The sequence below is a fragment of the Perognathus longimembris genome, chromosome 24 (assembly GCF_023159225.1).
Source record: "Perognathus longimembris pacificus isolate PPM17 chromosome 24, ASM2315922v1, whole genome shotgun sequence".
NCBI classification, from domain to species: domain Eukaryota; kingdom Metazoa; phylum Chordata; class Mammalia; order Rodentia; family Heteromyidae; genus Perognathus; species Perognathus longimembris.
In genome coordinates this window covers 19,210,458-19,232,313 of record NC_063184.1, presented here as the reverse complement: position 1 = coordinate 19,232,313, position 21,856 = coordinate 19,210,458, and positions in this window count along the sequence as shown.

Here is a 21,856-nt window from a genome sequence, read left to right as displayed (position 1 = left end):
GGGGAAGGGAAAGGAGGAGGGGGGAGGGGGGATGAGGGAGGAGGTAACAAAAGTACAAGAAATGTATCCAATGCCTAACGTATGAAACTGTAACCTCTCTGTACATCAGATTGAAAATTAAAAAAAATAATAAAAAATTTTTAAAAAGAAAGAAAGAAAAAAACCACAAAAGCCTCCCACAATTCAGTTACCATTTTTAGGGAAACAAGTCCAATCTAACTCTAGAAACAATGAAATTCCTTGTGGATGTCTCTCCAACTTCTACCCACCCACACAGCCTTCCTTCCAGTCTCGCAGTGCCTCAAAGGCATCTTGCCTCTGCTCTTCCCTGTACCCCAAAGACTATTGCAATGTCACCAAACCTTCCCTGTTACCTACTCCTAAGTCAGGTTCTAGATGTCTATTCTTAATGCATCTCTTCAAACCTTTACTCCTTAACTAATTATTTATGGGAGTGTCATTTTCCCATCTCTACTCTCTTTGATCCTTTCTAATCTGATTGTTAGCCTCTTATCCAAATAACCGAAATGGTGCCTTGCTGCCTGCTTTAAAAAAAAAAAAAAGACAGCTTCATCTATCTCAGATTTCTCAAAGAAATCAAATCAACATTTCCAGCCTCCTCCACCTCACACAACTGCCATGAACACAAGGCATCTCATCAAGAGCTTTATTCTTTGTTTTCTAAGCACATCGTGGGCTTTCCTGATGGTGCAACTTTAGCTTTGTTGTTCCTTTTCTCAGCTCAAAGCACCCTTCTCCCTATTCCCTATTCTTCCCTAAGGGCTCTCAAAGTCTCTCCAAATGAATGGGAATCTCAATCACATCCCTCTTCCATGGCACACCTTACACTCTGTCTCCAAGCATAAGCATCCTTACCTTTGCCAGATCCTACCCTATCTGTCCTGGGAAATTCACCTGGGCTTTGGAGCCAGACAGCTGTATGTAAATCCTACTTTTGCCATCTAACAACTGTTTGAATGAAGCTGAATAAATAACCCTTCCCTGCCTTAGCCATCTCCATTTGCAAAAGAGAAATAGAAAACTCATTCCTAAGATTGGTGAGAAGTCACAATGAGATAATGCATGTAAACATTTTTCTTCACAAGAAAATGCTCTTCGCAAATGGTGGCTTCCATTAACAAATGTCAACCGGAGGCTTGGCAGGCTTTCATCTGTAACCCAGAATGAGGTCCTGCTAATCCAGTTTGATGGAACCGTGCACTGTAGATACTCCCCACCTGGCCCTCCTTACTCATTAAGAAGATTATAGGGCAGTTTTTATTTTGGAGACAGTACCCTGAAAGCAGATAAATAATAGCTCCTTTTTGTGATCTGTTTGTCAGTCATACAAGCAGGTAGTAATGGTTAGTGGTAGGGCAAATAAAAAAGAATAGGATGAAAGGGCAGCAGGAAAGCTGAAGTTAAATGCCCAGCAGTACATTGGGAAAATGTAAAATGCTCACAACTTTACAAAATAAATGTTACTAAGTTTCAGTATGTAAAGGAACAATTCACTGCAGTCAGCTAATTCATTTCAGGAAGGTAGGTAAAATTAAACAATATCAAAGTCTATTAACACACATTAAATATAAAAGAATACAATTGTTCCTACAGATGTTTCAGATGTATTTGAGGGTTGGGGATGTAGCTCAGTGATAGATTGCTTTCCTAGTGTGCACAGGCCCTGGATTCCATTGCCAGAATCACACAAAAATGAAATAAATAAAAACATAGATAAAACGCATTCAATAAGATTCAACACCAATGTCCAACATTATTTCAAGAGTAGAAACAGAAAAAAATAGAAACATAAAAATTTATCAGATCAAAACCAGTAGTCCGAGCTATGCTTAATAATAAAACATTGATGATATCTCCATTAAAATACATACAAAAAAAGGAACACTGTTCAATCTTATTCTCAAAGTTGTGGTCAACACAATAAGATATGACATAAAATTAAAAGTATGTTATTTATAAAGAAGAGATATATTATTGTTATTTGGTCTCAGGACTGGAGAGATGGAGGCAGAAGGATCACAAGTTCTACCCCAACCAGAGGTGAAATACGATAGTGGGTACCTGCGTCAACAAACAAACAGCAGTTGGATGTAACTCAGTGGTAGAGCATTTGCCTAACATGCACAAGGCCCTAGGTTTAATCACCAGCAACACAGAAAGAAGAAATAAGCAAGATGAAGGGCATACTGCTTAGATCTCCAAGAAAGTAGGATTTGAATAGATATTTGAATAAATCATAGTACAGAGTCAATTGGCTGTCTAGGGTATTTCTTCCTGAAGGAATAGCAAATGCAAGACTCAGACATACAACCAGGCTTGATATAGTCTGGAAACAATGAGTAAATTGCTGACTCAGAGTGATGAAGGTGGAGACTGGTTTAAAACAAAAACAAAAACAACAACAAAAAAAAAAACAAGACAAGAGCCTTGGAGGCCATAGAAAGATTTTGAAGGTTGCCTTAGCTTTCATGGAGTCATTTGACCAGTGTTCTAGTTTCATTTTTCAAAAGATCTGTCTGGCCAGCCACTGGTGGCTAACGCCTATAAATCCTAGCTACTCAAGAAGCTGAGATCTGAGGATCATGGTTCAAAGACAGCCCGGATAGGAAAATCCAGAAGACTCATCTCCAATTAACTACCAGAAAATGGAAAGTGGTGCTATGGCTCAAGTGGTAGAGCTCTAGCCTTGAGTAAAAGAGCTCAGGGACAGCACCGGGACTTGAGTTTAAGCTCTATGACCAAGTAAAAAGAAAAAAAAAAAAAAAAAAGATCTGTTTTGTCTCAATGTGGAAACTGAACAGGCTGGAGGTGGTGAGAAGATAGAGCGATTGGGAGGCAGTTTGAACAACTGGAGGGTGGCAGGTGTGGAAGGAACACGAAGAGAAGTCCAGACACACTTTGGGAATAGACAAAGGACTTGGTGATGGCTGGATAGGAGGGCTAAGAGAGAGGAAAGCAATGGATTCTGTCTTGAAGTAACTGGTCAAATTCTAGTACCGATTACTTAGCAAAGACTAGGGAAAGGGCAGGGCAGAGATTCGGAACTTGTTAAAGCGAACATGTCAGTTGTCTCCAAGCGGAAACAACACTGAGGTGGAGCCAGTTGCTCTAAGAGCACGAAACTCAGAGGAAGCATCTTGAGTCATGAGCAGGAGATGGAGTGTAAGTAAAGCCAGAAGATGGAATGGCGTCCTCTATGGAGAGAAGGTTCCCAGGGCTCGCCAACAGCAAGCATTTGGGACAGGAAAGGCGATGCAGGGAAGACTGAGGGAGGCCGCTCCGGAAACCGGAGATGGCCCAGGAGAGTTTGTAGTCTTAGAAGACAAGGAAGTGGTTTAGTATAACTCCCATTGAACTAGCCATAGCTTATCTTTATTAACTGATTACATGATTCTGTAAGGTATCAGAAAAAAATGTAATGCACACCTGAAATAATGGGTCATGCTACCACATCCTTCCTTTGTAGCAATTGATATGGAAATGATGTTTTTATGATCTTGAAAAAGGGAAATGGTACAGGAGAGCCAAATGGATTCTTCATTTTATTCTATACACCACAGTAATTTCTAGATACATTAAAATTTTAAATATTAAAAATTGTGATAATGGACACCTCTTTATCAAACTTCCACAAGAGGGAAGGTTTCCTAAGGCTAAAAACAGCAAAAGAAATTAAAGGGCCAAAGATCAGCAGATTTTATTCTACAAAAATGAAAAACTGGGGCCTGGGAATGTGGCTTAGCAGTAGAGTGCTTGCCTAGCATGCATGAATCCCTGGGTTTGATTCCTTAGCACCACATATACGGAAAAAGCCAGAAGTGGCACTGTGGCTCAAGTGGTAGAGTGCTAGCCTTGAGCAAAAAGAAGCCAGGGACAGTGCTCAGGCCCTGAGTCCAAGGCCCAGGACTAGAGAAGAAAGAAAAGAAAGGAAGAAAGGAAGAAAGAAGGAAAGATAGAAAGAAAGAAAGAAAGAAAGAAAGAAAGAAAGAAAGAAAGAAAGAAAGAAAGAAAGAAAGAAAGAAAGGAAAGAGGAAGAGAAAGAGAAAGAAGGAAGCAAGGAAGGAAGGAAGGAAGGAAGGAAGGTTGTACACACAAAGAACTATGGGACTAAATATTAAAATAAGAAGATGTATCCAGTGGAATTTCAATGTGTATTTATCTTCTACATAAAAAGCTTATACAAATAGATATGAAAACCAGTAAGGTCCCAATTGATTAGTGGTCAGTAGAATATTTGCGAAAGAGATCATTACCCAGAGAAAATTCAGTTAGCTAACCCATCTATGTAAACATGTTGACTCTTGATAACTAGGAAAGAAATAACACAAAAATGTGATCATATTTTACCAACAGTATTACTGAAGGTGTGTGGGTTTCTAGTTTTTTTGGTTGGCAGCACTTGGCTTTGGGCTCAGAGCCTCACATTTGCTAGGCAGACCTTCTCCTACATCTCCAATCTTGCTTTCTACCAACAATTTTAGGACACGTTCTCATGCCTAAGACCCTGAGCTAATATCTGCCTACTTTAGGCGTTCTGCGGTTGCTGGGATTATATCAGTATACACCACCACATCCAGCTCTCCTTCACTGAGTCTGTTGCAGAACCCTGGCCCTCCCCATCTCAGCCTCCTAAGTAGCTAACAATCCAGGCATGAGCTACCAGCACCCACCTTAAAGATTACTTATTAAAATCATAATATATAATTTTGTGGAAGGCCTAGTAAAGAAGTCCTCTTTTTCCTAATGATTTAGAAAAGCAGAAAGAAGCTTCACACAATAGAGAAACTTAGCCTCCATGCTGGTAGGCTGCCTTAAAGAAATATAAAGCTCTTTGCGAAAATGAACAAACAAAAACTAACACACAAAAAGAAATCAATACCTTGTTATTGCTATTATGCTCTCCAAATGGAAGCAATATAAAATTTCCCACAGACCCAGTGGACTTGAAATAGTTAAATTAGAAAATGGTTTCCCTGTTGCAGCCAGAAAGTAATGCATGCTAATGTTACAAAGGAAGTTGTCTGTGTTTCTTTATCCATCCAGTAGGGATCTCCTTGTAGTTTTGACCCCAATCAGTATGATTCTTTGTCCGTTAAAAGAGAAGAATTTAGCTTCAGTCCACACAATGTGGACCAAACCTAAGGCTGCTGACCAGGGAACAGAGAGAGAATCCAGATTAAAGATGTTGTAAGCGACAGGGCCATGCAAACAGAAAGGGAAGCATTCTCTGACAACAGATAAGCAACTGTCAGTATTTTTGCAGGTCTTACTGAAGGGGACAAAATCTCCTTTGTGAAGAAATTGATAATGGCTCTTATTTTGGACAAACCCAAACCAAAGGATTTCTGCAGAGAAATTAAGGGGGAAAAAAAGGGACATTTCTATAAATACAAATATGGCCCTAGGACAAAGCTCCTGATGAAGAAGATCATTAGAGTCAGAAGTTCAAAGATGAGGGATGTAGATCAGATTATAGTGGAGAAAATGTTCATTTTAAGCCCAATATGGTGGCTCCTTGGGAGGTAGAATCATGATTTAAGATTAATGTGGGCATAAAAGTTTGCAAGATCTCATCTTAACCAATGTCTGGGGATGATAGTGTATAGCTGTCATCCCCAACGTCATAGAGAGCATGCGAAGGGCAGCCCCAGCACGAAGTGAGAGCCTACCTGAAAAAATAATCAACCCAAAATGTGGCTGGAGACCTGACTCAAATAGCCTGCCCAGCAAGTGAGAGATCCTGAATTCAAGCTGCAGTACAGAAAGAAAAAAAAACAAAGAAAGAAAGGAGGGAGGGAGGGAGGGAGGGAGGGAAAGGAAGGCAAGGCAAGGCAAGGAGGAAGAAAAGAAGGAAATGTTTGTTCTAACACATTTTACTGTATACCTCCCTTTATTCATGCATTCTTTCTTTCACAAATTTATTACTTCATTCAGCAAATATTTATTGGGCAGCAAATATGTATACCAGGCACAAAGGTAGTATTAGCAAATGCTTTAGTGAAACAGTAATAATGTTAACAATGAAAGTGCAGAAAACATATAATAGTGGAAAAGCTATGCATTAAAGCAATAACTATATGAATCATTATTCAAATTCAAATGTGTTAATGTACTAACAAAAAAACACTTTGAAATTTGTGAAAATGAGTAACAGAAGACCCTAACTTAACTCAATAGCAAATCCTACCCTGAGTTTGCAAAGGAATTGGAAATTTCAGCAAAATTGTAAGGGTAAAAAAATTTAGGTACTGTGAGCATTTCTACCAATGGAACTTATTTGTGAGTTCCTGAATACACAATAGATATGTAAATCCTATATGTTTAGTTCAAATATTATAACTCTGTTCCATTTGAAAGGTTCTATTATAGTCAACAAAATCTATTGTTTACAAAGGTTTAAATGTATTACTTTTTATAAAGACTCAAGTTATTGGAAAAGCCATTGGGGCTAGATAGACCTTTTCCCTCTCTCTCTGGTTAAGATTATGGTATTCACATCTTATCTCTGTGTATCCTAATCGTTGTGAAAGCACTATCATTATTATAGGCATTTTAAGATGATACCTGCAGCTGGGCATCGATGGTCCACGCCTATAATCCTAGCTACTCGGGAGCCTGAGATTTGAGGGTCAAGGTTCAAATCCAGCCAGGCAGGAAAGTCTGTGAGATTCTTATCCCCAATTATCCACCAGAAAACCGAAAGTGGTGCTGTGGCTCAAGTGGTAGAGCACTAGCTTTGAGCTGAAAAGCTCAGGGACAGCACATAAGCCCATAGTTCAAGCCCCATGACTGCCAAAAGAAAACAACCCAAAAACCATTCAAAACATAATACATTCATTAAAACCAAATGGATACAGAGTACAAGTTGTGTGCTAAATTCTGCTTTACAGTTGAGATTACAATGGAGAGGAAGATGAAGCCCCTGACTTTCTGGAGTTTACATCCTGTATAAACTTAACTTCTATGTTTCTAGTGTTCAAACTGATATTTCCAATGGCTATATGTAGTTTTCCTATATTCTTACAATAAATAAAATGAAACAAAGATAAATTACCAACATTAAAGTGATGGCTAACATTACAAAAGCCCCAATACAGTTTGAATACGTCTTCCAAATATGCCCGTGAAGGTCACGTATGAGGAACAGAATGCCCAATGCTGAAAGGAGGGCCCTTGAAGAAGAGATGAATGTCCTGTCACAGGAGCAAGGCCCTCACGAAACAGAGCTAGGCCCGCTTCCCTTTCCCTGTCTAGTGTGCTCGCTTGTCCCTCTGCCTTCCACCAGGAGGTGTGACTTCAAGAAGGCGCTCAGCAGCTACAAATCCTTCAAGCTTCCCAGCCTCAAGAACTATAAGAAGGAGATTATTTGCATTATTTACATACCTTTACCCCCATTTTCTGTGTCCCCGCAGGAAATGTTTCTCCACCACCACCCCCATTTTCCCTACTTCATCCTGATCTACTGAAAGAAACCCTTGTTCAAACTTCAAAATTAAATAAGCAAATTCCTCAGGCTGGAGTGTTCTGTTGTAACAGACTAAGACTATCTAAATCTAGAAAGAGATGCTTTTATTTTTTTAATTCTCTGATGCCCCTTTTCTAATATATTTTCTCCATATTTTGGCTATATATTCTTTGATCATGCCTTTCCATGACACCATTGGTTTTTTTTAACATGACTTTCATAGGAGGAAAAGAAAATGAATTATTTTCCTCTAGCATGGTCTGTCAAAATTTGTGTTTTATTATTGATAAAGACGCATAAAATATGTAAACCTCCCTCACTGCTACAGAATCATGGACAGGAGGAGCACAGGAGTCTACCCAAATCTATTTTAGATGCTATCCCTAGAAATGTATATGAGGTTCATAATTATATGTGACGAATTATCAAGCATATCCCTACAGGAGAGAATTTTAGTTTTGAGACGCTGATGGGAAGCCAGCCCTTTGATGGCAATTTTATGTGTCTAGTATTTGCAAGGATTCTCCACAGAACTGCTTCAGGCTGTTGGCACTATGACACATTGTAACCCTTATTTTCCCCCGTGTATTACATACTGTCAGTGCTAGGGTTTGCAGGACAAGACCTTGTCCTGATAAAGCCTCTGATCCTCGTCCTTGAATTTGATACCATTAAGTTCACTCTAGAAGCAGAATATGTCCAGAAGCCATTTCTAGCCCACGTCAATCAATAAGAACTGTGTAAGGAAGCAGCTATGACTTTCATAACTACATTCTACTACACCCAAACTTAATGTCCCTCCAATTCTTTTCATGAATCAGGTCCCCCTAATGCACACATTTCCAGTAATTCTATTACACTGCAATGAAGATAGGAAATGGAAAACAACAACGGACATGCCCAGAAATACATCTCAAAGAGAACAATATCTCAAATAAAAACAAAGGCACAACCTAAGAGATCAGTAGATGAAATATGGACTTTGACCTTCATCTAAGAATCTAAGAATGGCTTGGGTGTTCTTCCAAACTAAGAAGGATACTACGGTTTAGCCAGGGAGCAGTAAGGTAGAAAAATAGACTGACAAACAGGACCAAGAATTTTAGCTACCTTTTATTTGGTCTCTTTAGTAGTTTTCCCTTGCTATTGCAATAAATGGCCATAAACTTGGTAACAAACAAAAACCCCACAAATCTTCCAGTTCTGTATGTCAGAAGTTTGACATGGGTAGAAATTCTAGCCAACAGGGCTGGAGTCTTCTCCGATGGCTCTACCAGAAAGCCCATCCCTGTCTTTACTAGCATCTACAAAATGCCATCCTGGCTTGGTTTGTGGCCCCATCTTTCTAATCCCAGCTGGGGAGGTTCTTCTCTTTCCAGAGCTCCTGTGACTGGCTTGGGCCCACTTGGATAATCCAGACTAATCACCCATCCCATTTAACTTAATCATTCCAACAAAGTCCCTTTGGGCCATGTAGGCTTCACAGTTTACAGGTTCTGGGAAATAAAACAAGAAGATTCCTACTTCATGTCTCCTGTGTAGAACACAAGGTTGTGGAGCCAACAGCATTCCCAGCTCCACCTCATTTTTACTGCAAAGAACACTTAATGGGAGATCCCTTTCCCAGACCTCCAGAGGATTCGTATGACATGTAAGTGTGCAGAAGATAGAAAGGCTTTTTCTCGTCAAGTAATAAAAAGTAAGCTCTCCTCCAAAAAGATTTCCAAGTGTTGTATTTTGTTTGTCCTGGAGTGGCTATCTTGCCTGCACACTCAACCAAGAGATAAAATAATACTACTTTAATTATTATTTGCCTTGGCTTGACTTAAATGCTGATTATAAAATAAAGCCAAAGGGCATCAAAGTTCATTTCCAGACTCCTAGGCGGTCCATTTCCCTTCATTGCTATTTTGTCATTTTGTGCTTTCCTGATTTTATACAAATATTTGGAATTTGGGTGGAGGCCACAGTTTACCAGTCAACCTGGAATTCTTTTCACCTGCATGCTATTATTCAACTTGTAGTCTAACAAAGTGGCTTTGAACTTTGCATGTCAAAGAAAAGCACTCTTTTTATACTAACATCAAAAGCAGCCCATCACCCATGGAGAGAAGGCTATAAACCACACTGAAGCCCAGCTCTTCTGACAGACTGTTCCTGTTGAGTGGAAAGCCTTGATTTTTACAAAATTATTGTCATATAGATATTGGCCTCTGCTAAGTATCCTTTCCTTTCATGCTTTTCCTTGAAAACTATTTATAATCAAGATAATAACCTTTAGCCTAATCTTTGAATTGTTTCTGTCCCACGATCAGGGAGTTCTTTATTACCGTAATGATTCAAGGGATGAATGAATGGACCAAAGAGTCCATGCTGTGTATTGAGTAGGCCAAGTCTGTCAGGGTATGGCACCATGACAGTATTCTTATAGTCTTGGGTCCACTGCTTGGCTACCCTGGGCCTCAGTTTCCTCATCTAAAAAATGTTAAGTAATAATGGCTACCTTGTAGGTTGATTGTAAAATTTCGAGATAATATATTCCCAAATCTCCCAAACAAAGAAACAGGCAGTAAATCCCTCTCTCAGTTGGAATCATTAGCTAGTGTTTTACTCTTTGGGGATTCCATAGCTAACCTTAATAAAATCTACATGTGGATTATTCTCTCTGCAAATTAACTCCAGCACAGTTTTGAAAGGAAGTAAAATTTTCCCATGGACTCTTTCCTTGTTCTTGGCTGACTTCCCACCACCAATCTCCTGTGTGTCTATAAAATGTAAACAATTTAACATTAAGCTACATATTAAATTAGTGGAAAGGTAAATCTGAGGCCACAAATGGCATGCATTAAAAAACTCAAGCATTTATGAATTTGGATTCTCTAACCTTCAGATACTTGCCAAGTTGTTGAATTAGTCAGATGCAAACATTTTAATTTTATTGCATTAAGTGAGGAAACAGGAGAGGCTGGATAAATAATTATGCAGTTTTGTACATTTTAATTTTTGACTTACAACTGTTAGATCATGTGTGCATATGGAAACTAATATTAATTTTCACCCAACAGTTTTTCTGACATATAAAATATTTGCTATCACTAGCTTAGTTGGAATCATCAGATCAATCATGCCTAACCTTAGTTCTTTTCCTGGGTCTCAAGAGAGGAACACTAATGGAATTGTGGCTGGCTGATGACTTATCAGCTACTCCGTGAAGCTGAATTCTGTAGATTAATGGAGAAGTGGGAAGGTTAAAGCCATGGGGGAAGACTGAAATGTAAATACACAGAGGTAGTTAAAAAGCAATCGTAGACATCTGAAAATGAGGAGCTTGGGTTCTAGCACAAAAAGACAAAGCATCACAAATCCAAACCAAAATAAAGATACTGTATTTCCAAATGCAATATATACGCACAGCACAGATATCGATTTTTTAAAGAAAAATAAAAACTATTAAGTATTTTTGGTGTTTATTGACAAAGAAAACTAGATGGGAGGAAAAGAAGTTAAAGACAAAGGGCTTCTAATAAGAGGAATAGGTTTGAACTTCAACACCATAAGCTAAGCACATATTTATCTACACTGACTGACTCCACTACCCAAGTGGGAAGAATGGCATGCCTGTTAGGTTTCCTTCTTCTCCTCCTCACCCCCACGTCATTGAGCTAAAGTTCATGTACCATGATAGTCACCTACTTAAATGATCAGACTCAATTGCTTTGCTTTCGTTTTGTTTGTTTGCACCTGTTCTGGGGCTTGAACTCAGAGCCCTGAGAGCTGTCCCTGAGCTTTGTTATTCAAAGCTAGTGCTCTCCCACTTGAGCCACAGCTCTACTTCTGGCTTTTTGGTGGTTCATTGGAAATGAGAATCTCACAGACTTTCCTACTTGGGCTGTCTTTGAACCACAATCCTCAGACCTCAGCCTCCTGAGTAGCTAGGATTACAGGTGTGAGCCACTGGCACCTGGCACAATGGTTTTTTAGTATATTCAAAAACCAAGGCTAGTTTTCTATAACTATAGTGAAATAACCTGAGGCAGTTCAAATAAGAGAAAATTGTTGACTCATTTTGTAGAGCTTCCGTTTAAGATATGGTGGGGACTGCGCATCATTGTGGACTATTTGGTCCACCCTAACAAACCTGCTTATGTTCTGAACCAAAAAATGAAGAGGAAGACTGAACAGGCCAAGATCCCACAATCCTCTTCAGGGATACACAAGCAGTGAAAACAAGCCATTCTACAGGCCCTACTTCCTGAAGTTTCTACCACCTCCAGCCGGCCACCCTAGGGAGCAAGCCTTTCACATCTGGGCCATAGCACAAAGAGATGGGTTATCATCACCACAATTTTAAAATGTCTTCATCACCTTAGAAAGAAACTCTGTGCCTTTTAGCTATGACCCTTCTCCCATCCTCAAATTCTTCCCAAAGCCCCAAGTCACCTCTAACCTACTCTACAGATTTGCTTATTGTAGACATTTCATAAAATTGGAATCATACTATATGTCAATCTTTTGTAACTGATTTGTCTCATTTGATATAATATATGCAGTATTCATCCATAGTGTAGCAAGTGTCAGTATTTTAATCCTTCTCATGCAAGTAAAATTCCATTAGGTTGCTGTATTACATATAGTTCATCTCCAGGGGGGAAGGAGATTGAGCTTGTTTCTATTTTTCACTGTTGTAAATAAATACACATATATACATTTTGGTGTGGATGTTTCTCCATTTCTCTGATGCATATAACTAAGTGGAACTGCACAGTCAGGAAAGTAAACTGAGCATTTGACCGACCAATTTCCAGGCTATTTCCAAAATGATTGCATTGTCACCTTCCACCAGAAGTGTCTGTGTCATGTACTGTTATCTTTTGGCTTTACCTTGCTTCTTCTATATGACAAAAAAGATTATATAAAAATATATAGGATTTATTTTGGGGGCAGAGGAATAACTATTATTATTATTTTAAGATATGCTCATCTTCTCCTTTATGATCCCACTTACTATAAATGTGAGATGACTTTCTTTTCCAGAATGCACTGGAATAATTTGGGTGTTGAAGGACAATCCTATACTGAATATGAAATACATCTTTTTTTTGGTCATGGGCCTTGAACTCAGGGCCTAGACACTATCCCTGTACCCTTTCTGTTCCAGGCTAGCACTCTACCACTTTGTGCCACAGCCCCACTTCCAGTTTTTGAGTGGTTAATTTGAGATAAGAGTCTCATGGGGACTTTTCTGCCCAGGCTGGCTTTGAACCATGATCTTCAGATCTTAGCCTCCTGAAAGGATTACAAGTGTGAGCCACCAGGGCCCGACATTAAATGCAGGGGTCCCTGCACCCCGGGTGCTCTCCCAACCAGTGGGAGAGGCAAGGAAGCGCACCCTGCTGAGTGTGAACCCAGAATAGGTAACGAGCTGCGAGTCGCCCACACCCAGCCCAACCCAACCTTTCGCTGGCAGTTGGACAATCAGATGACTCGGGAAAGGTTCAAGACTGCTCTCAGTTTTAGTGGGGCGGACCCGATCTTAAGTATGGGCAATGGCAGCAGGAAGAGGAGGGTGTAACATACCTAGCCAGGGGCGATGATTGGCGGTCCAAGCTGTCAGTCAAGGGCAGAAGGCCATGGGACCTCCCTAAGGGGTGGCCTAAGTACTAGCAGGACCACCCCCAGGTTACTTCCGGCAGCCATCTTGCTGCACATGGTCTTAAGGCTGGGAGGCGTGGCCCGCTAGAGCCATCTTCCCAGTTCCGGACCTTGAAGGCAGGCGGGGCTAACCGGGATCCCTCTTCTGGGAGGCGGTGCAAGCAAGCACGCCCCCAGGGACTGAGGCAGGCGGGGCTCTTCAGGGCCTCACTCCTGAGGCACAACAGCCACACACCTCCGGGGTGCGGACAGGCGGGGCCAGTCGGTGTGCCCCACAATTAAAGAAAATTTTTTTCCTATATGAAGACTACTTAAACTGTAAACATCCCCAAATCCCACACCCCATCACCTTGCTCACCTATTGGTTCGCTGGGTGCCTTCCCCAAGTCACCAGTTTGAGATACTTTGGAATGAAATTCCTATAGCACCAACTATGTATCAGAGTTTTCTCTCCAGCTGTTACTAGCCTAATGCCTTTCTCATCGTCTAGTCTGTTAGACACTGGGACAAACTGACCTCAACTGTCTTCTACAATAGCACAATATTTGGCCCAGGTGTGCACTTCATAGATATTTGTTGAGTGAAAGAGCAAGGAAAGTTTTTCCACCAAATTCTCTTGCTTACTAGGCCTGTCAGTGAATGCATAGAAATCAGTTTCATTCAGCAAGGTGCTTGCTTTGTTAATGAAAAGGCCAGGCAGCATTTTAGCTCTTCGCCATACTCCAAAACCAGCACCTCCCTTCCCTGAGTCGGCTAGCACTCCAGTCCCTTCACTATTTGTCTGAAAACAATCCTAATCTTCTCTAACAGAGGCCAGAGCGAAGCTGAGACAACCCCTCTGACATTTGGGAAGCTCTAATTCTGCCAGTCACTTTCTGTTCTTTATCATGGTGTTTCACAGGAGGGGAAAAAAAAGCTGTTTTCCTGTGTGTGAGAACATTCGCTCCTATCTAATAATGTTCAATTGTCTTTCTGTTCCATTAGTGTGCAGGAAACCACCTGTCCAATTGAGATCAGAGCTGGGGATGTCAAAATGTCTCATTTTCTACAGATGTGCAGCTGTCAGATCAGGGATCAAAGGCTCATCTTTAATGAAAACAAGTCACTTTTGTCAATATGACTGTACAATTTACATGAATACAGAAATCTAAATCAGATGATTGGCATTCATAGTCCTCCAGCTCTCTCCACTTTAAAACTGACTGGTTCTAGCTCGACAGCCACCCACCCCCCCCTCTTTCTCAAACATCTGCTCCTGGTTCTTCTGTGCTGTTCCTTCTGCTATGGTTCCTAGACCAGAAATTTTATAATGGTGTCCCATGGGCTATGTTTGAGAAATAAGAAGTTGTGTCACTAAAGTACCTCATTTTAAAATTGGAAGATTTTTGCTTGAGAATTTAGATTGATTCGTAACTTTTCTGGAAAGATTGGGTGCTAGCCACATGGAGTAATAGTGTCATAGCATGGCCATTCTCATGGTCCCCAGCTCCTTCCTTTGAAGGTGGCCCAGCTCACTTCTAATTAGCACAATACAACAATTGATTAGTTAACAATTAATTAACAATTCTGAGATTAAGTTACAAGAAACACTGCTTTCTATCTTCTCTCTCTCTCTCTTCTTTGTGTTTTCTTTTGACAATTATTACTTGTTTTTATTCATAAGCTTAAACTTAACTTTGCAATCCAACTAGACTTAGAAGGGAATAGGAAACTATGGAACTCAAAGAACCACTTGATGCAGGGACAGAATAAAGATGGTGGGAAATTGTGGGCAGACAGGGGCAGGGGTGCTCTCTTGAGTGATAGAAATGGTCTAGTAACTGAGATCAAGAGAAGGCAGATGTATTCGACTGTTCCATGGCCAGCAATAATAGTCTTCTTGCTTATCCTCCTATCCTTGGACCCAGGGCCCCCCATGGCTTCCAGGATGTTCTTGCTCTATTTCACCTTCTCAAAGACCACATGCTTGCCACCTAACACTTTGTCTTGGAAAAGTGGATGGAGTTCACATCATCACATTTCCATAGGTGGATGGAATTCACATTATCACATTTCCATAGGTGAGCTTGCCACCAGCAGAGACCGCCCCCCCCCTCCCGCCCCAGGATCTCTTAAGTCCTAAAGTTGATTACTGTTAGAGAAGGATGGAGACTGAGGTCTAAAGAGCTGCTGATTTCCCCAATTCCCCATGGTGCCCTCAGCCTTCCCTGCCCTCACTATCACTGCAAAAAACACCAGAAATGTCACAAGGGCTCTCCCTGCATTGTCTTTCTTTTCTGACATTCCTGTCAGCAGACTCCCTTCTTTTCCTGAACATTTGTGAGTCCCTGATATTCCCCATTTAATCCACTGTATTCAGGATTGCCTTTCAGGCTGGGTTAAAAGACAGACAGTTCCTAGGCAAGCATTGATTTGTGGCCATGAGCTGAATTTTTAAGTGCAGACCCAGAGAGCAGCTGGAGTATGAAATGACATATCTTTCCAGATGACTGACCTCATTTCAGTCTATAAAAATGCTGGCTTCATTATTTATGTGGATTACCTATCTCATTACAAGCCTTGGAGAGAAATTTCCACCTTTACCATGGAATGGTACATATTTTTGTGGTTCTATTTCTGTTACTTACAAAAAGAAAAAAACTAGCTCTTAAAGTGCTCTGGTTACCTTGGTAAAAAGATGAGCCATCACAAACAACTTAGCAAAGAGGTGATGTTAGGTAAAGGTTGGAAACCCCTTCCTGCTATGTTGTTCCTTGGGTGGTTGTATCTGCAGGAATCCAGCTGGTGATATATCATGTGGTAGATAGTGGGTATGAAGATACTACACAGCTAACTTGGATAACCATGATTCTCAATTTTCCAGTTTAAAAATTGTAGGTTTAGTTGGCAGAAATGTAAACTGTACAGCCACTCTGGAATGCAGTCAGGAGGTTCCTCAAAAATCTAAAACATAGATATTCCTTATGACCCAGCTATACCACTCCTGGACATCTACCCAGAACACAAACCAGGATACCATAAAGACACTTGCACACCCATGTTCATTGCTGCACTGTTCACAGAAGCCAAGTTATGGAAACAGCCTAGATGCCCTAGAATAAATGAGTGGATCCCGCCCCCCAAATGTAGTGCCTATACACGATGGAATTTTACACAGCCATTAGAGAGAATAATATTATGTCATTTGTGGGAAAATGGATAGAACTAAAGCAAATCATGTTAAGTGAGATAAGCTAAGCTCAGAGAGACAAACAGCACATGTTTTCTCTCATATGTGGAAACTAGATCTAAAATACACCAGGACATGATAAGTGATACAGGATGCTAGGCATTCACAAGCAGTGAGGCCAAAGGAGGACACTCTTAGAGGAGGAACACAAAGGTACCAATGCCTCTGTGCCTCTGATCAAATAAAAGAATATTTATTGAAGTGAACCCGAAATAGAAACACAAGCATTTGTCTTGGTTGTTATTTTTGTTTTCTTTTCCTTTTGTCTTATTTGTTCATTTATCTGTATTTGGGAGGGTAAGAGGGGCACAGAAGTGGAGGGAGAAAGTGTAAATAGATGTAGCACTGGCACTCACTAGACGCTATGTTGAAAATGAACATGCAACTTGTGGGTGGGGACAGGAAGGAAAAACTGAAAAGAGTGTGGGAAGAGTGACATTGTCCAAGAAGAAATGCACTCATTATCTGATTTATGAAACTATGCCCCTCTGCACATCACAGTTATAATAACAATAAAAATATGAATAAATTATCAGTTTAGGAAACGGGTGCTAGTGAAAAACACAGATAAGAGTAGGCTTGTATGTGAATAAGAGGCAGTTGGTCACTAGAGGGCATCATTCGAGGCTCACACTGACAGCAACCTCAGCCTCAATACAGCTGGAGTCACATCTGCTACTGCAGCTCACACTGCTTTTCCTCAAAAGTTTTGGAAGTAGAGGGGGCTGGGGATATAGCCTAGTGGCAAGAGTGCCTGCCTCGGATACACGAGGCCCTAGGTTCGATTCCCCAGCACCACATATACAGAAAACGGCCAGAAGCGGCGCTGTGGCTCAAGTGGCAGAGTGCTAGCCTTGAGCGGGAAGAAGCCAGGGACAGTGCTCAGGCCCTGAGTCCAAGGCCCAGGACTGGCCAAAAAAAAAAAAAAAGTTTTGGAAGTAGAGAAAAATCAAATGTAGACGAGACTGACGTGGAAATTGCATGGGAGTCAGAATCTCGGCACTGCCATTGATTGCTTGTCTTTTGGCAAACCACGTTCCTTCTCTGAGCCTTCTTTCCTCCATCTCTAAAATAAACTTAAGTTGATGTGGTAGTGCATACCTGCAATCACAACTGCTCAGGAGAGGGATATTGGAAGGATCTGGGCAAAAGCACAAGATCCTATCTGAAAAATGACTGAAATGAAAAAGGGTTTGGAGGATGGTGTGGCTCAAGTGGTACAGTGTCCACCTATTAAGAGTGAGGCCTGCTGAGTTGTCAGTACTTTAACTGGATAAAATGAGTATAAAAGTCCTAATACGTGTGGGGTTGTACTAAGGGTCAAGTAGAAGCATGTTAGTGGCAGCAGGGAGTCTGTCCCTTAAACAGGGCTGACCTCACTGTGGTCTACCAGAATCTAGAGCTTCCCCTTGTCTTCCTCTCATCCTGGAGCATGTCACCATTTGTAGAGTCTTCTCATTGCTAGCCAGAAGATAGGGAGACAGTGAGTGAACATTGCTAGAAACATCAGCACTAGAGGAAGAGAGAAATGGAGTGTGCCTGCAGAGCTCCGGAGGCTGGGCTGCCTCCGTGTGAGATGGAAGATGGGGAATGCAGTCTGCTTGTATCAGCACATCTGTGGGAGCCTCACTCCTGCTGTTGGGCTGTGGGAAATGAACTTGTTCAGATAAAATTTGACTGGCTGCATGGAGGAGAGACCAGGCAAACAAGGGGATGGAGAGGGATTCAAGAGCCTTGGCAACATAGGCAAGTCTTATTCCCTACATTTACTCATGTGTGCGCACCCCCCCAACACACACACATACACACACACTTATACTTCTCTGTACACTGGCCCCATTTCTCCTTCACACTCTTCTCATGGTATCTGCTGTCCATACACCTTCATCTTTCATGTGGTGCTAGCCACCATGAGCCAGCTCTAGATCTGTCTGTACTGGGCCTCAACGAAGCGATTTTCATAGATCTGTGACTACCAGAACTACACTTAACTTAAATTCCACAAAGAAACAGATATAGTGCCCACTAGCCTGGCTATAGTGATTGGTCAGTATAGGTCATGTGACACCAGAATCACTCTATCGAAGGGGGGCCCAGTAAGGTAGAAGCAGAAATTCTAGGAGGGAGGAAGATGGCGCTGCCACAGTAGGGAGGCACCCCAACTCGCTCCAACTGAATAGAGAGCTGGGAACTCCAGCACCCAACACCCCATCAAGAATCCAGGAAAACCAGCAGCCAGAAGCAACAGAGAAACACAGTAAATGAAAAAGAACAGAAAAAGAAGAGCCTATAACCTGCATGGAGCTGGAAAATCTCCGGGGTACCCTCCCCCCACCCGCCGACCCTGGCCCGAACAGGGCCAGGCTGGGAAAGGGGACCCAGAGCGAGCAAACCAACAGCTGAAAAGTCATGCCAGGAGCACAGTGTCCAGACGGCAGGAGCTCCACGGACCCCAGAACTGAGTGCAGACCGACAGAGACACCGGAGCTGCGGGACCGAACGGCTGGGATAGGACGTAAGCAGCAGGGGAACCGGGCGGTGCAGACGGGGAGAGCCGGGGCTGCCACCACCAAACGACCAATCGCTACACCCCAGCACCACAGCCCCGAAAAGCCCACGGCGGCGCGGGACGCTCACACAACCCAGGACCAGTAAGTTCCCCATTACCCCCCCCCATGGGAGACCAGATCTAGCAGAGACACAAAACGTACAAAGAAGCTAGAGCTCCCTCCCTCCCCCTCCCTACCCCGAGGGAACAAAGGAGCCAGCCACAAATCAGGCGGCCAAAGGTTCCTGCACACTCTGGGAGGACACAGGAGCCAGCAAGGGCAGAGCAACGACAAGGCAGCAGAGGAGCCTGAGCCAGGCCGCACCGGTCCTGCCCCCTCCCCAACAGGGGCCCTGGGACCGGTGGGCATTGGAAGCCCCACCTGAGGCACCTGGGCCTCGTGGACTTTTTGAACAGCAGTCACAGGCTCATTGGGCCCAAACACACGCCCCCCTCGAAGCTGAGGCACAGAGTCTGTGGGCATCAACCCACACCCAGACACATGGCCCAGCTCGGGCTCGCGCATATCGCCCCTCCACAGCAAACTTGTGAGAGGGCACAAGCACCCTCCAACAGCTCGGGGCAGCACGCCCCCGGATGAAGCACTGGAGTGTACACGCAGCGCCCCCCTGAGGGCCAGCGTGAGCCAGCGTGCTAACCCTCCAGCAAGAGGACCTCCTGCCAAACCTCCGCAGGAGCTTCGCACAGGTGGGCGGGGCCCCGAGCGGCAGTGCCCGCTCTGGTAGGCACATTTCACACAGGTGGGCAGGGCCCCCCAGTGGCAGTGCCCGCTCTGATAGGCGCATCTCGCACAGGTGGGTGGGCCGCCCCTCAACAACACTGGCCCCGGAGCAATCCACACAGGTAGGCGAACCGCCTCTCAGCGGCAAATCTTAATCTGAGAGGCGGCTCCTCTGACCAAGCTACCAAGTGGAAAAAAGAACCAAAGAAGAGAAAAGCCTCCATGCCATGCTGAATCAGCGACCAGCAAACCCCCACCAGGGGCACGCTAGGGTCAGACAACACAGTGGCAGGACACTGTCCCACAGACAAAGACGCAGAACCTACCCACCCCCAAGTGCAGTGAGGTTGACCACCCTAGCAACAACCAAGACGGTCATGCTCACCCACTAGGCAGTAACGTTCAACAGCCAAACTCAAACCCAGAGCCAGGACACAAACAAGTCTCCCACTGATGGACCAGCGGGAACCAGCACAAAGCCAACCCAAGGAAACTACCTACAGATCCCCAGATGCGCAAATAACAAAGAAATATTGCAAACTACATGAAAGGGCAAGCCAACTCGCCAGCACCAAAAAGCAGTACGACCGAAGAGGAGATGGAGAATAAAAAAGCAACCGAGGCTACGATAGCAGAAATGATGGAAAGCCTCAGGAACGAAATCACAAAACAATTCCAGGAGTTTAGAATGAAGTCTTGAAGGACCTTCAGGAAACCAAGAAAGAAATGGAAGCAAAAATGGATACAGTGCAAACTCCATTAAAGAAGATCTTAACATCCTGAGAAGCGAAATGCACGAAAAAATAGATTAAAAATACAACTCTTGGGGCTGGGGATATAGCCTAGTGGCAAGAGTGCCTGCCTCGGATACACGAGGCCCTAGGTTCGATTCCCCAGCACCACATATACAGAAAACGGCCAGAAGGGGCGCTGTGGCTCAAGTGGCAGAGTGCTAGCCTTGAGCGGGAAGAAGCCAGGGACAGTGCTCAGGCCCTGAGTCCAAGGCCCAGGACTGGCCAAAAAAAAAAAAGGGGGGCTGGGGATATAGCCTAGTGGCAAGAGTGCCTGCCTCGGATACACGAGGCCCTAGGTTCGATTCCCCAGCACCACATATACAGAAAACGGCCAGAAGGGGCGCTGTGGCTCAAGTGGCAGAGTGCTAGCCTTGAGCGGGAAGAAGCCAGGGACAGTGCTCAGGCCCTGAGCCCAAGGCCCAGGACTGGCCAAAAAAAAAACAAAAAAAAAATACAACTCTTTAAAGGAAGAAATTTCCACGATCAGAGCTGATCTGGCAACCATAAATATCTCCCTGACATCCATAAACTCCACACTTGAATCCACAGCACAAAGGATTGACCATATGGAAGCCAGAATCTCTCTCTTGGACGATGATGCAGGCGACAAGGTCCAGAAAATTACCACACTACAAGAAATCGTAAAGCTCCAGGGCAGACTAATCCAGGAGCTAGTGGACAAAGACAAGAGATATAATTTGTGCATAATTGGAATAGAAGAAGAAGCCGAATACCAGAGCAGAGGGCTTCAACATATTTTCAATAAAGTGTTTGCAGAAAACTTCCCCAATCTCACAAGGGGCCTCACCCAGGTAACCGAAGCCTATAGGATGCTTGGCAGACCAGACCCTAGAAAATCCTTGCCCAGGCACATAATAATCAAGACTACAGATCTCAAGAATAAAGAGCAAATTTTGAATGCAGCCAAAGTGAAGAAAGAAATTTATTACAATGGGAAAATGATCCAAATAACAGCAGACCTCTCCACACAAACCTACCACGTGTGAAGAGAATGGAAGAACACCATCCAAGTCCTACAGGCCAACAATTGCCAACCGAGAATAAAATATCCAGGGGAGCTAGAGTTCATATTCGAGGGGAAAACCAGATCTTTCCATAGCAAAGAGGATCTAAAGGAGTATGTGAATAAAAAACCAGCCCTACAGCGAACTCTAAGAGGGGAACCCCACCCAACAGAAATTGTACAGGACATACAGAGAGAAACAGAAAGAAACTACAATAGCCAGAACCCAACAGAAAGAACAGCTCACTAAAGACAAGAAAAGAAAAAAACAGAGGAAAAACAGCCTAACAGGAAAATGGGAGGGGAAAAAACACTCTTATCCTTGATCTCTTTGAACATAAATGGTATAAACTCTCCGATAAAGAGGAGCAGACTCGCAGA